This window comes from Chiloscyllium plagiosum, chromosome 12 (genome assembly GCF_004010195.1).
Source record: "Chiloscyllium plagiosum isolate BGI_BamShark_2017 chromosome 12, ASM401019v2, whole genome shotgun sequence".
Classification (NCBI taxonomy): Eukaryota; Metazoa; Chordata; class Chondrichthyes; order Orectolobiformes; family Hemiscylliidae; genus Chiloscyllium; species Chiloscyllium plagiosum.
Window position 1 is genome coordinate 34110617 of NC_057721.1, and position 15363 is coordinate 34125979.

The 15363-nt window shown below is 37.2% G+C and overlaps 1 protein-coding gene across 14 annotated transcripts in view; it reads left to right on the forward strand.

Annotated features, from left to right (window-relative positions):
• LOC122555094 (zinc finger and BTB domain-containing protein 20-like) overlaps positions 1-15363 on the forward strand; it is a 367748-nt gene that overhangs the window by 209689 nt on the left and 142696 nt on the right. For 12 of the 14 annotated variants that reach the window (XR_006313161.1, XR_006313166.1, XR_006313164.1 and 9 more), the window contains one exon: positions 13508-13601. The exons of 1 other annotated variant lie outside the window; for it this stretch is intronic. The gene's annotated coding sequence lies outside the window, so the exon portion shown is untranslated. Of the gene's footprint in view, positions 1-13507; positions 13602-13748; positions 13837-15363 lie in introns of all 14 variants that reach the window. One more of the 14 variants, XR_006313165.1, reaches the window with a different exon arrangement.

Sequence of the window (15363 nt, forward strand, 5' to 3'; positions counted from 1 at the left end):
TGAGTTCGGTGGGGCAGGAGCAGGCGGAGACAATGGGTCGGCCGGGGCAGTCAGGTTTGTGGATTTTGGGCAGGAGGTAGAAGCGGGAGGTGCGGGGTTGTGGGACTATGAGGTTGGAGGCGGTGGATGGGAGATCCCCCGAGGTGATGAGGTTATGGACGGTCTGGGAGATGATCTTGACCTCTTTCCACCTATCACATTTCCGACGCCCCTCCCCCAAGTCCCTCCTCCCTACCTTTTATCTTAGCCTGCTGGACAAACTTTCCTCATTCCTGAAGAAGGGCTTATGCCCGAAACGTTGATTCCCCTGTTCCCTGGTTGCTGCCTGACCTGCTGCGCTTTTCCAGCAACACATTTTCAGTCCTGTAACCATACCACTGTTTCATTCTATGAGGTCTTGATGACCAGGATCATTAATGCTTAATAATCTATCTTTAGTTCATTGTAAAGATGAGGCTGTAACAGTTAAAATAGGTAACAATTTCTGTAAAAATGAAAATGGATGACTGCATTGGTGCAAGATTATTGAATGAGTTTTGTTTAGATTATGAACAACATTCATAATTAAACCCCATTTAACTCTCAATTGTATTTAAAGTATTTATTTTATTTGAGGTTGAATAATGAAGAATTCTGATCAGTAGGACACTTGATAATACTTCCTTCCTCTAAGTACACTCTGATTTTTACAATTGTTATTGCACTAGATAGATGGGGCTTCTTGTGTCCTACAGAAAGGTTTAGGTGATTAGACATAAGGATGTTTGTAAAATGGTTCAGAATTGGCTATCAAAGAGACAAAATTGCAGTATCGTAGCTAGAACTATACAAAATCCACCATGCCTCAGGGCAAACCATGTGTAAATAGTCCAGCTAGGGAAGGGGCCATACTAGACTTGATGTTGGGGAATGAGCCCGGTGGGTGATCAAAGTTTCAGTGGCTGTGCATTTCGGAAATAGTGATCACGATTCTATACGTTTTAAGTATAACAAAGATAAGAATCGTCCTCTGTGAATGTACAAAATTGGGGGAAAGCTAACCATTACAGTATTAGGCATGAACTGGGAGATGTAGAGTAGTGTTAGCTGTTTGAGAGTATCTCCATATCTGGCACACGGGACTCTGTTAAAGGCCAGTTCATCAGAGTTCAGAAGCAGCATGTTCCTGTGAAAATGAAGGATAAGATGGCAACATTTGGGAATCTTGGATGACAAGAGAAATTGAGGGAAAAGGAGGCATGTATAAAGTTTAGGAAATTGAAGACAGACAGAGCCCTTCAAGAATGCAAAGATTGCAGGAAGAATCTGAAACAAGGAATTAGGAGGGCTGAAAGGGACCATGAAATGTCTTTGACAAACAGAATTAAGGAAAATCCCAAGACATCTAATGTATTTAACAAGCAAGAGGTAGCTCAGAAAAGGGGAGGTCCACTTGAGGACAAAAGAGTACATTTATATGTGGAGCTGAAGGAACTGGGTGAGGTCCTTAAAAAATACTTTGCATCAGTACTCACATAGGAAAAGCACATGTAGCCATAGAGTTATACAGCACTGATACAGACGCCTCAGTCCAACATGTGAATGATGAGTCTCAGGAGAGGTATGTTGATATTCTGGGTCATGTCATTATAAAAGTGGAGGTGGTGTTGGGTGTTTTAAAAAGCATTAAAATAGATGAGTCCCCAGGACCTGATGGGATCTATTTCAGAATGCTGGTAGAGGCAGGTGAGGAAATTGCTCAGGCCTCATACAAATTCTTTGTATCCTCTTTAGTCATAGGAGAGGTCCCAGAAGTCTGGAGAATAGCCAATATTGTTCCTTTGTTTAAGAAGAGCAAGTATAATCTGGGAAATTACAAGCCAGTGAGCCTTACGTGATTGGTAGGGAAATTATTGGAGAAGATTCTTAGGGATTGGATTTACTCATATTTGGAAAAATATGGACTTACTCGTGACAGGCAGCATGGTTTTATGCAGAGAAGATTGTGCCCCAAATTTGATTGCATTTTTTGAGGGAGTGACAAAGATGGTTTAATAAAGGCAGGGCAGTAGATGTTGTCAATATGGACTTTAGCAAGGCCTTTGACAAGGTCCCTCATGGAAGAATAATACAAAAGATAAGGTCACGTGGGATCCACAGTGAACTGATGAGATGGATACAGTACTGCCTTCGTCAAAGAAGACAAAGTAGCAGTGAAAGCTTGTTTTACTGAACTGGAGATCTGTGAAGAGTGGTGTTTCACAAGGATCAGTGCTGGGGCCCCTATTGTTTGTAATACAGCAAACATTTTATTAACTGGCACCAATGGGGATAATCAAGAGGTACATATAATCGCAGTAAACCCTGCCCAATTGAAGCTGAGAGACATCATCATCCCTCAGAAAATCTATGTAAAAACATCAACAAACTGACAAAATCAATGTGAAAATACTCAGTAAGTAATAGAAATTAATGCAAGGGATAACATATCACTGTTATACTTTATTTACAGCATAGACATTCGGACATTGCAGCAGATCATGGTTTTTGAGGTATATAATTTTTTCCAGTTTATCAACATTGCTGGTTGATATGGTGCCAGTTAAAACAAAACTGGCTGTGTAGATATATAAATAATTTGGAGGAGACTGGGTGGTCTGATTAGTGAGCTTGTGGATGACACAAAGATTAAGGGAGCTGCGGATAGTGAGGAGAATCGCCAGAGGATACTTGGGCGGAGAAATGGCAGATGAAGTTTAATCCAGACAAATGTGAGGTACTGCATTTTGGAAGATCTAGTACAGGTGGGAAGTATACAGTAAGTGGCAGAATGTTAGTAGCATTAACACAGAGAGATTTTGGTGTGTAGGTACATAGTTCCCTGAAAGTGGCAACACAAGTGGATAAGGTAGTTAAGAAAGCATATTGTATGCTTGCCTTCATCGGTCAGGCCTTGGAGTGTAAGAATTGGCAAGTCATGTTGCAGCTGTATACAAATTTAGATCACATTTGGAATATTGTTTACAGTTCTGTGCACATAATACAAGAAAGATATGGAGGCTTTGAAGAGGGCACAGAAATCATTTACTAGGATGTTGCCTGGTTTGGAGTGTATTAACGATGAGGAGAAATTGGACAAACTTGGTTAGTTTTCACTTAAACATCAAATAATGAAAGGTAACCAAATAGAAGCTTACAAAATTATGAGAGCTGTGGATGGATAGCCGGAGTCTTTCTCCCAGGATGATAATGTCAATTACTGGGGCACATAGGTTTAAGGTAAAAGGGGGAAAGATTAAAGGGATGTGAGAGGCAAGATTTTTTAATGCAATGGGTGCTAAATACTTGGAATGCACTGCCGGAGATGGTGATGATGGAGGCCACTAAAATAGCAACATTTAAGAGGCATCTTGACAGATATATGAATTAGCAGGGAATGGAGGCATACGGACTGCTTAGAGGCTAGATGTTTTTAGTTTGGAAAGGCAGAATGTGTTTGGCACAGTGTTCATGGGTTGCAGGACTAGTTCCTATACTGTACTATTCTTTGTTCTTTATGGAATTCGATTATATTTGAATTAGGTAGACCAGTTTACATTTTAATTGTAAAATACCAAAAGGTAGATTACATAGTGGATATATCTCACTTAGGACCACCATAATGATTCCTGTTTTCTTTGGAATTTATTTCTAAAATATCTATTTGTTCTTAGCTATATCAGGGTGATCTTTTGGAACTAAACTTAAATGAGACAACAGTTTATTTGCAGACTTTTGGCATCTGTTATACTACATAAGTATTGTTTTTGAAGTTTTTATTTCATTTCAAGTAAGTAAAAATGTTATAAATTAAATATTGAGTTAATTTCTTTTAGATTTTATAAACCAAATTTAATACTTTAGTTAGAATCACTCTGTTTAACAATTGATATAAATATTAGCTTTGTGTCAAATTGGGGTATTCAGCTGGTATAATGAAGTAAACAATAGAATAAGGAGAACAATGTCCCATTTTCTCAGAATTTCTAGGAAAATTATATTTTGAAATGTTTATACAAGATAGACAAACGAATATGTCCTAGTTTTGCAAGAGGCAATATAAATCATTAGCTCAGTTGAGCACAAAGTGCAAATACATACACTATAGGTTAGAATGGCAAAGGACAAAACATGTCAAACACCTTTTGAAAATTCAAACTGCACATTTCCTCAATTCACTTTGTCTACTTGGAAAAGCACTTTCAAAAATATTGTTGGACAAGAATCCCAAAATCCCAATTCATTTTTAGTTTTATTTGTTTTTGTTGAGTTGTTTTTTAATTATGAGAGGATAACTAAAATCACAGAATCCTGTCTTATGGTAACCCATGGTCCCAGTTACACCCATGTGGTAAACAGACAGCTGAAGATAAACAGATGCAAACCAGCTGGTTGTGAAGGAACTTTGCCAAAAAAAGCAAATCTTCAAAAATAGTTGTTGTCTTTTCATATGGCGATTTAGGTATGTCACCCTATAAAACTGAGTGGGGTCATGAGCATCACAATATTCTGCTTCTGACAATTGATACCATGTTTCTTAACAAATGTGTCCCAGTAATCATATTTAGATTTTTTAAATGCTGGAGATTAGTGGTCAACATATACAGAAACATGCCCGGCAGCATTGAATTGTTCCCTTTTTTTTTTAAACGATGAATTATTAAATTCTCCCTTGGTCAAACTTACCACACTATCTCTTTGGGAATTCTCCTCTATTAAGGGCACGGCTGTGACTGACTAACCAAAGGGAAATGTTGATGTGGTACTGAGCGTTGATTTGTTTTGGCTTTGCCACTGTACTTAAAAGCAAGATTCAGTTTCTGCTGGCATGGTTTGCTGAAAATAATTGTCATAAATAGATGATAAACCACTAATGCATCGTTAGTCATCCAGTTGAAAATGATCTGGATGTGGTGCACTGAAAAGTTATTTTAGTATCAGTGCTTACTTCTATTGACAGGAAAGTTGCATCCACCAACACAAACTAAAATTTGGTAGTCTGTGGTTGGTTGCTTTTAGATTTATTTTATCCTTTAAAAATAAGGCATGTGTCACATCTTTGCTTTGCTATGAGGCTAACTTTATGAACATCCCGTCAGGTTGTATCATAATGTAAAAAGGCAATATTACAGGGACAATGATTTAAAAGAATTCTGTCTGTAGTTTGTGTAATATATGTACGCTTGAACTGTCTGTCTGAGAGAGACAGAAGAGATTGGAAAAAGATATTGAGACTGTTGGAATTTTAGTTTAAATTAATTAAATATTTACTTAGGAAGTTCCAACAATACTTTGCAAAAAAGTTAGAATGCCAAAATTATGTATCACAGTTATGTTATATTTTTGCATCTTCATACTCCTACCTGTCACAAAATTAAAATTTTCTCATGCTGCCCTGTTCCAAACAATATCCCATTTCAATCAGGAAAATCTTCAAGGCACTGTCTTGATCAGTGAACCAAAACCTAACAAGAAAAGCCTTCAATATCCATACGGAGGCATCACTCCTGTGGGTGACTGTACAGTGCCTACACACCATATAGAGCTGTAAAGTTCAGCAGCTGTTCTCCTTGAAAGATAGTGGTTATGTCGAACTGCCTTGGTCTTACCCAACTACCAGCTAATTCAATCACTTGTATAAGGGAATTAAGAAAGTTTCTCCTTTTTCAGTAATCCCTTCATGTCACTTATGTTGTCCCCATTTTTCCCAAACTAGACAACTTCCCAAACTAGTCTCATTTGGCTCTTAATAGGAGGTTCCCACCACTGCCTCTATTCTCCTAAATTGGCTGCCCCCTCATGTCTTACAAGGCAAAAAGTTTCACCACCCCTACTGTGCATGCTGGAAATATATTTTAACTGCAGGCCAAGCCTTATAGTAAAAGATTGTTTCAGTTTGGTGGGTGTGCTCCTGTTTCAATTCTTATTCATCTATTTGCCTCCACATAAAGTACACTTTATACTTGTTTTCTACAGAGGATATGTTCATTTTTGTTTAGAAGGCTAGATGTTTAAATTTAGAAGTCTATGGTGTTTCAAATATTTATCTACACAGTGCAAGATTGAATGTGAATATAATTAAAGAAGCAGTGTTTGTAAAAGATTTTTGAAAAAATATTGCATAGAATATATAGTCCTTTAGGTGCTTTGATATCTTGCTAAAGAGCAATATTGATCACCCAATTGATACTAACGTGTCACTGGATGACTTGTGCAATGTTATGTACCAGAAAATGTATAGGTCTGCATCCCAAAATTATTTTTGGTTAAGTGTATACATTTATCTAGATAAGCAAAAGTACATAAGTACATACAAAAATCACTCAAAATCTATGTCTTTACTATTTTCATAGAATCCCTACAGTGTGGAAACAGGCCCTTCGGCCCAACAAATCCACACCGATCCTCCGAAGAGTAATTCACCCAGATCCATTCCCCTACCCTATTACTCTATATTTATCCCTAACCTACACACCGCTGAACACTATGGGCAATTTAGCCTGGCCAATTCACTTAACCTGCACATTTTAGGATTGTGGGAGGAAACTGGAGCACCCGGAGGAAACTCACACAGACACAGGAGAATGTGCAAACTCCACACAGACAGTCGTCCGAGGCTGGAATCGAACCCGGGTCCCTGGTGCTGTGAGGGAGCAGTGCTAGCCACAGAGCTACCATGCGACCCAAATGTATTGAATCTTCCTGTTAATATCTCAAATCACTCGACCTCCAGTACACTATGGTCCTCGATTTTGTAAGAGCACCATTATTAGTAGTGTTTATGTTTGATACAGATTGTTGTTTTAAAAATGAAAATAACTGTGAATATTTTTTAAAAGCAAGTACTGCAGAGGCTGAAAAGTTCAGAAAAATGGGCTAAAATTGTTTGGCTGAATGGCCTTTTTCTTTGCTGTAGAAAAGAAAATGCTGGAAAGTGAGTTTTGGCATCATCTGTGGTGTGAGAAACTGAATTAAAATTTCAAATTCATGACGTTTCATCAAGACTGCAAAAGTTAGTGATAATCCTATTACATTAACTATTTCCCTCTCCATGGATGCTTCCTGACCTTCTGAAAACTTGCCAGTGTTTTCTGTTTCGTTTGCTGGTGTGTTTTTTTGTCCAGTCCTATAGAATGAGGTAATGAGTGTCAGTGATTAAATACTGTATGCTATGAATTGGGAAGAAACGTTTAAGCCCATTGGAATGAAGGGAACAGTAGCCATTTTGTGCAAGAATTGTTAACCAACTATCCCTGTTTAGAGAGGATGAGCAGGAGTAAGAACTGAGGTGAGATTTCTTACCAAAGCTAATTAGCAAGTGCAGGTGGTCATCCTAACATGAGCAGTGTTAAAGCCTTTGTTAAAACTTACCCAAAAATGGATGTCATCTTACTTTTGTATTGCAAGATAATTTTAAAACCAAGTTGAACATTGCATATCAAAATCTCAATTGTATTTCATTTTATTAAATTTGTGAATGAGTGAAGAATATTTAAAATCTGAAGTGTTCTATTCAAATAATTGTTTAAGATGTCTTTAAAGCATTTTACTGCTGGTAGTGACATGCTACTTGTGTTCAGCTAAAGACAGATGTTCATTTTTGCAGAAGAATGTACTGCCAAAGCACTGCCATATTGAGCTGGATTTTGCAGTTGTTATAGCTGTGAAACTGTCAGCATTTGCTATCATTACCCTTCTGAAACTGACAGCTATGGCTGGAGTATGCATTTGCACATTTACATGTTGAAATGCAGTGAAGGTTTCAGTCATTCTGCACTTTTATGTTGATGTCCCACAGGATGCTTTCAATTAGAAATCACTAAACTAACAAAATCTTGGCCTTTTATGGTATCGGCCTTACTATGAAAACTCTTGAAAAATATGCTGTTTAATGAGGTGTAGCTAGGTTTTAACAGTGTACACATTTCCTAATTATTGCTGAACAGTCTCACTGTGGGAGAGAAGTTTTCTTAGATTTGGAATGTCAAATTAAACACTCATTTAATATTTGATATGTTAGCTTTATTAATGTTGCTCTTTGGTATGTTGTCCTTAAAATTAAAAGTGAAATATTCAATAGCATTTTACTTCCTGGCTTGCAGTCTCTGAGAGTACTTGCATGTGAATGGCTGCTTTTCCTGCTTGATGAAATCACTGTTGCTGGACGCCAGATTCAAACTGATGTAAGAAGAAGAAAATCCATATAACAAATACGATAAGAGCTTGTGAGCTTTGTTCTTTGATACCATTGACAAGAGCCATTACTCAACACCAACTTTGAAGTTCTGGTCTTTTTAAATGAGAGTTCCAGATTTTGATGAAATGTGTTGGTCATCAGACATTTGGGTTGTGGATCACTAATAAATCTATTTTAAATCTTAGAGGTTTAGTCAAAAAGTTTCAACTTCTTAAAGAAAAAGGTTCATATGTTACTTATGCTAGCTCCACTTAAAACCTGGATTGTCATTTAAAGTTAACATTTTATTTCCTCTAATCCTGTTAGATCCTTACTGAATCAGCTAAAACTTAAGTCTTAATTGTGTTACTTGAATTTAATTAGTTTCAAATTATATAGCTTTTTGGCATTCAGTCTTGCTGTCGCCACAATCTTTCATAATAGCTCAGCCAGCGCAGTTTATTTTTTTACTTGGAGGGTCACTGAAAAATCCTTCAGATTTGATTGTTTCTCTGCTACACAGCTAATTAAACTGGGGATGATTAACCTGACTTGCGGTGTCGCTCTTGATTCAGTATTACGTGGACTGTGTGTAGATTACAGCATGGTACACTGATGTGCATTGTGTCTGGTTTTGAAACTGCAGACTGACCCAATACCTCTTGGGAGTATTGATAGAGTAGAGCAGCACATGGAAAAAAAGAGCAGGGGGATGGGGATCAATATCAGTCCCAAGGAGTACTGAAGCCATTTTTCAGGAATACAGTGTCAGAAGAAAAGAAAAAAAATCAACAAAAGACCTACAGCTAGATGTGATGAATTTGAGAGAATGGTCCTTGTCTCGGAAACCAACACTTGGCTTATTAATATGCACAGCAGGTAGACGCCAGCTAAACATGTGGTATGTCGCAACTAAAATTGAAATGGCTGTGGGGGTGGTGTGTAATGTCTTTGTGATCAGACTTAGAGTTCACCTGAGTGTGTCTAGCAGGTGGCTATGTTGAGAATAAAAGTATCTGCTTTTGTTGAAATGTAATAATTATGTACTGTATATAAGCAGTTGTTAATTTTTGTTGCCTAGTACTGGGTCATATGTGGATTGTTGCCAAGCTAGAAAGACAGAAGTATTTAACATTTGTTCCAGTGATCAGTGCAAAGCAGTGTATGTATCGGCTGCACGGCCATGATGTAAGCTGATAGCTGGCTGTATTGAATTCTTTCTGCGGTGACCTGCGTACAACGTACATACATAAAAAGCTCTTTGACCAAGAGTACACTGGGTCTTTCATCTTAACCAAACTAGTTGGCTCTTGGCTCAGCTTCCTGCAGTATTGAATGTCATACGACTTTATAAGTTGTTTGTACAGAATTGCTTAATTTAATTTTAAAGGGTTTTGCTAAAGGAAAATGAAATGTGTAACAGCACATAGTTTAAAAAAGAGGATATCATCAGCATATATTTTTAAAAATACTATTTGAAGCTGTCCAAGAAATAATTGCTATTCTTTTCATTGAGGCGTGTAGGCATTTAATCCAAAGCTTTAACTCTCTTGGTATCTCTGTGTGTAATTGTAAGTGTGTGTGATTGCTGCTGATAGTTTTAACATCTCACTGACTGAATAAGCATCAGGAGTGTTAAATGAACCCAACATCCGCTAGCTTTAGATTTCAGAGAGCTGTGACTGTAGGCGACAAAAAATAAATTTATTGATTATTAGTTTCCTATTTGATAAAACACTCTACCAAATTCATAGCTTTGTGATGCATTTAGCTTCAGGAATTGTTTATTATGAAATGATTAGATTCAAACATCTTTTTGATCTTAGCAAGAACGTTTGACATTTCGATATGATTAATTTAGTAACCTCTCCAGAGTTTTGTAGACTGGTGCTGAATTATTTCTTCATACTTTGCTTTCTCAAAATAATTTTAAATATGTTTTTTAAAATATATGTATTTATAAGTTCCAGAAGTTCAAGCTTTAATTTGTTTCTCCTGTGAACTCTGGAACAACTTGGCACAATAACAGATGTTCTAGTTTGTTCATGTGAATTTGCAACTTATATAATTTTATGATTCCATGTAGGTTTTAACTTAAAAATATGCTGATGTTTCTATAAATTGTCTTAAAATGTTAAATACCTGAAGGTATCATTACTATGTGACATTTTAAAAAATGTATTTCACTGTTTCAGGGGCATTGTTATACTATCTCTTGTATTGGTAACTCAAGGTTACCTTCTAAAATTCTTCCTTTTCTTGCTTCTTGCTTTCTGGAAACAAAAGTTATGATTGTGCTGCGACATTCGAAATTAATATTTTATAAGTATTACAATATTTTGAACAGTGTAATTGACTTTGATATTTTTATAAGGTCAGTAGAGAAAGCCTTCCCTAACAAAATGTCACACTCAGGAAAAGAATTGAGCACTTCAAAATCCACATTCTATCTTGTAATTGTGCATTTATTAATCATGTCCATTATGATTTTGTTGCACCTGCTAATGTAATCTGAGTGACTAGTCATCATAATCAGTTTTATTTACATGTATTAATTTTATGAGTCGGTAGTCATTTTCATATATGACAGTCCAGATAATGCTTAAAATTTTATCTAGGCTTGCAAATGAATTTATGGATCTGCCAAGTTTGCTATTTTGTCAACATCGATAATAACAAAAGCTCAGCAATCAAGTAAATTCCATCTTTATATATTTTATCTTATACTTTTCTGAATAGCAACACAGATCCTTGAGTTTAGATTTCTACATTTTCATCATATATCACATTTAACATATTAATATACAATGTTATTTATATGTAATTAAATAAGTAACAAATATGTTGATATTCTGTATAATATATATTTTGTTTATATCTGTATAAAGATATGAACATGTGAATTAGGGATGCAATTAAGCCATTCAGCCTCTTGAGCCTGCTCTGCCATTCAATAAGGCTAATGTAATTGCAGCCTCAACTCCAAATTCTTATCCATCCCCAATGCCCTTTCAGTCCTTGTTGGTCAAGAATCTATCTGCCTTATCTTAAGAACCAATTATTCTCTCTACCACTATCTGCGGAAGAAAATTCCACAGGCACTCGATCCCCTGAAAGCAAACAAATTTTCCTCATCTCCAAAAGTGGCACAGTGACTCAATGATTTGCACTGCTACTCACAGCACCATAGACTCGGTTTGATTCTACTCTTGCGCAACTGTGCGGAGTTTATACTTTCTCCCCATTTCTCCATAGTGTGCCAGTTTTCTGTCTCAGACCAAAATCATACAGATTAGGTAGACTGGCCCTAGTAAGTGTGGGATTACAGGGATAGGGTGGAGGGATGGATGTGGGGATGCTCTTCAGAGGGTATGCAGACCCGATTGGCTGAATAGTCTCTTTCTGCTCTGTAGGGATTCTGTGATTATATCTTGAATTTTAACCTGTTACCTTTAAAGTGTGTCTCATTGTTCTAGTCTCTCCAACATGGAGAAACTTCCTTTCAGCATCTACCCTGTCAAGCCATCTCAGGATTCTATTTGTTTCAATACAATCACTAGTCATTCTGTTCAAAATTACAATGGGTACCTGCCCAACCTTTCTAACCTTTCCAGTGACTTTCAGATTTTAAGCTACTAGTCTTATTATAGTTTTCTGGGATTTCCTGGGGTTTTTCTTTGAACCAGTCACTTTGTTAGTAATTAATCTAGCTGGAAATGTGTTGCTGGAAAAGCGCAGCAGGTCAAGCAGCATCCAGGGAACAGGAGAATCGACGTTTCGGGCATAAGCCCTTCTTCAGGAAAGTAGTAATTAATCCTAGTAATTAATCTAGTGCTGTGCTTTTGGTCCCAGACGTTTATGATCTGGTTGTTAGCATAGAAAAAATGCACATTAAGTTATTGCCTTGAGAATGAAATGACTTGGAGTTCATCTGTGGTAATAGGGCCGAGGCAGCCCGTTAAATTTGTTGATGCTGATAATATTAGAGAATATTTTTATAACTAAATAATCTTTAATGCTTATACTGCCACAGATTAACTTACTTATCCACCCAATGTTGGGCTCTGAGAGCTGTTGCCAAGTATGTTCATTTGGCAGAATTGCGTGCTGACTTGATGAATGTTTGTACGTCAACAAGTTGAGCTGGTTATATCTATGTCATCCATGTTGATTTTAGCTAGGCTTTACAATTGACTGAAAAATGTGTTTTCAGCCAATAAACATCTTTCTGTGGAAGCTGCTCCAACTTTTGAAATGGAATAGGAAGTAAAGAGGAAAAGGATTGTGTCAAGGTATACAAATAAAACTAAAAGAGCAATTTTAAAAATGGGTGAGAGAATAAGAGGGAAAGCATTGATTCATAACCGCATGGGTTTAAAGTTGTTTGGTGTGATTTAATTTCTTTGCAATTGAAGTTGAAACAGTAATAATTCTACTGACGTGTGATTAGCCCTGAAAATATAATATGTCATGAAATGCATTTGGTCAACCCAAGTTGTTATTTTCCAGAGTCTGCTGGCAGCTGAAGAGTTAATATTGCTTTACAACTTCCAAGATCTTCAAAAGTGCCAAATGATCAAAATACTTGCTACCAAATATTTCTACTGCTCATATCAAAAGCAAAAGAATTAAAAACTCCTCTTTGCTATTTATGGGAAAACATTGCTTCATGCTAGGCCCTGCCTTTAGCCTTATTTGGAGCATGTTGTTTTTCTGTGCCTCCAGCAAGAATGCACATCTGATTTAAGAACTGCTCACTTTCTTTTTGGGACATTCCTTCAAGTGGACACCTGATATTGTAACCCTGATAAGTAAAAAGACCCTACTTTACTTTCTAATTTTTGCTTTTTTTTGTTTTGTTTATCCACTTCAACATGTTATCTTTTATATTGTCTCTTAGTAGCTATCTTTAGCTGTTGTTTTGTCCCTCTTCTTCTCCATCGCTTTCCCTGTGTTCTTGTATACATTTTCATTTTTCCTCTATGTCTACGAACAGCTGCAAATTTATGCTATGTCGAGGCAGAGGGAAATAAGAGTGGTCCCTGGCAATTGTGAAAGTTGTTGCCACCAGGTTTGGACCAAGAATGAAGGGGAATCACTGTTGGGCAGACCCAAACACAGCTGCAGTTATGGGGCAAGAAAGTGATCAACAGATGCTAAGGATATGCATTTAATACCTACTAATTGGGATTGCCTCAACTTGTGGTTGTCACAGCTGAAATCACATTGGGCAAAGATATTTATTTGTGAGATATTGTGCATTTTCTAAAGATCACAGTCTGATGTAACTGCGTGGTGTAACTTGATTTATAGATCACTAAAATAAGTGGACGGTGGACTTTCGATGGAGTTGTGCACAGCAAATTACCATCAGCCAAACGCCCAGGAAGTACCACATTCTCAACAGGTGATATCAAATCTTATGGAGTAATAAAATGGTTAAGAAGGAGGCTATTGGGCAAGTTGAGTCCATGCTAGCTCTCTGCAAGAGTAACTTCACACATCCCTCTCCATGCCATTTCCTTGTACCCTAGCATTTTTTCTTTCTGTTCAGGTGATGGTTCAATACCATTTAAAAAAGACAATTGGATCTGCAACCTCCGTCCTTTCAGAACATGCATTGCAGATCATCATCACTCAGAGTAAGAAGTCTTTCCTGATGTGAACCTTTAATACCTTTTTCTAAATATTTGGAATCTGTATCCTCTGGTTTTTAACCTTCTGCAAATAGGAACAGTTTCTATTTATGTACATTTACTGATTTTGAATGTCTGTATCAAGTCTCCACTCAGCATCCGCTTTAAGTAACCACAGCTTCTCCAGTCTATCCATAGAACTGAAGTCCCTCATCCCAGAAACGATGCTGGAAAACTTTCTCTACCCTTCCAGATGCTTACATATCCTTCTCAAAGTGTATACCCAGATTATACATGACATGGACTTTGATACCAGTCCAGTGTTTTACTCTTGTTCATCAGGAATTCCTTACAATTGTGTTCTATACCTGTTTTTATAAAGCTCAGAATCTTGTATGTATCTAACCACAATCTTCTCTACCGTCCTTTGCTATCACATACACATCTCCTGTTATGTCTACTCCTGCAATTTTTTGAAATTCAATTCTCCCTTCTCGTTGTTCTTACCAAAACATATCACTTCACACTTTGTTCTTAATTGCTTCTGCCTAATTCCTTCCCATTCTACCAGAATGTGTTCCCTCTTGAAATTCATCACTATCCTTCTTGAAGTTCATTATGCTTCCAAAGTTTATCTCACCTGCAAATGTTGAAATTATGTTCTGCACACTTAAGTCTAGGTCATTAGTATAGATTACCAACAGTTCCTGGTGAAGCGCATTGTATATCGTTGTCCAGTATGAAAAGGAACCATTCATCACAATTTTTTGTTTTTTTTTTCACTTGACCACGATCAATTCACTAATTCCATAGCATTTAACTTTGCTAAAGAAAGCCTCTTATTTGGCACATTTTCGAACGCTTTTGGAAGTCCACATCAATCACATTCCCTCATTTTAAAATAAAAACTTGATTAAAGCGTTTAAACAATATTTATTTTTAACAGACCGTGGAGGCTTTCTTTAATCTTGTCCAAAATCTTGTTCTTGATTATTGCTTCTAAAACCTCTCCTAATACAGACATTAAACCAATTCACCTGCAGTTGCTAGGTTTATCCCTGAACTCATTTTTGAACAAAAGGATTTATCTGTCCAATTCCCCATCCATACTGGAACTATTGGCAAAAGATTGGAAGGTTGTGGCCAGTTACTGGGCAACTTTTGTCTTTATTTTCTTCAGCATCCAGTGATGTGTCCCAGTCAGTCTCAGTGCTTATCAATTTTAAGTACAATGCCTCCACCCTTATCATTTATTTAAAGGACATCCAGTCTCTCAGCAGCCTGCTCTTTCACTGGCTTCTCTTTGATGTTGCTAAAGACAGACTCATAGTGTTCTGATAGTACTTCAGCCATGTCTCCTGCCTCTGTTTGTAAATCCCCTCTTGTGACCCGGACCAACCAACCCAACCACCCCGTGGCTCAACACTTCAACTCCCCCTCCCACTCCACCAAGGACATGCAGGCCCTTGGACCCCTCCATCGCCAGACCATAGCAACACGACGGCTGGAGGAAGAGCGCTTCATCTTCCACCT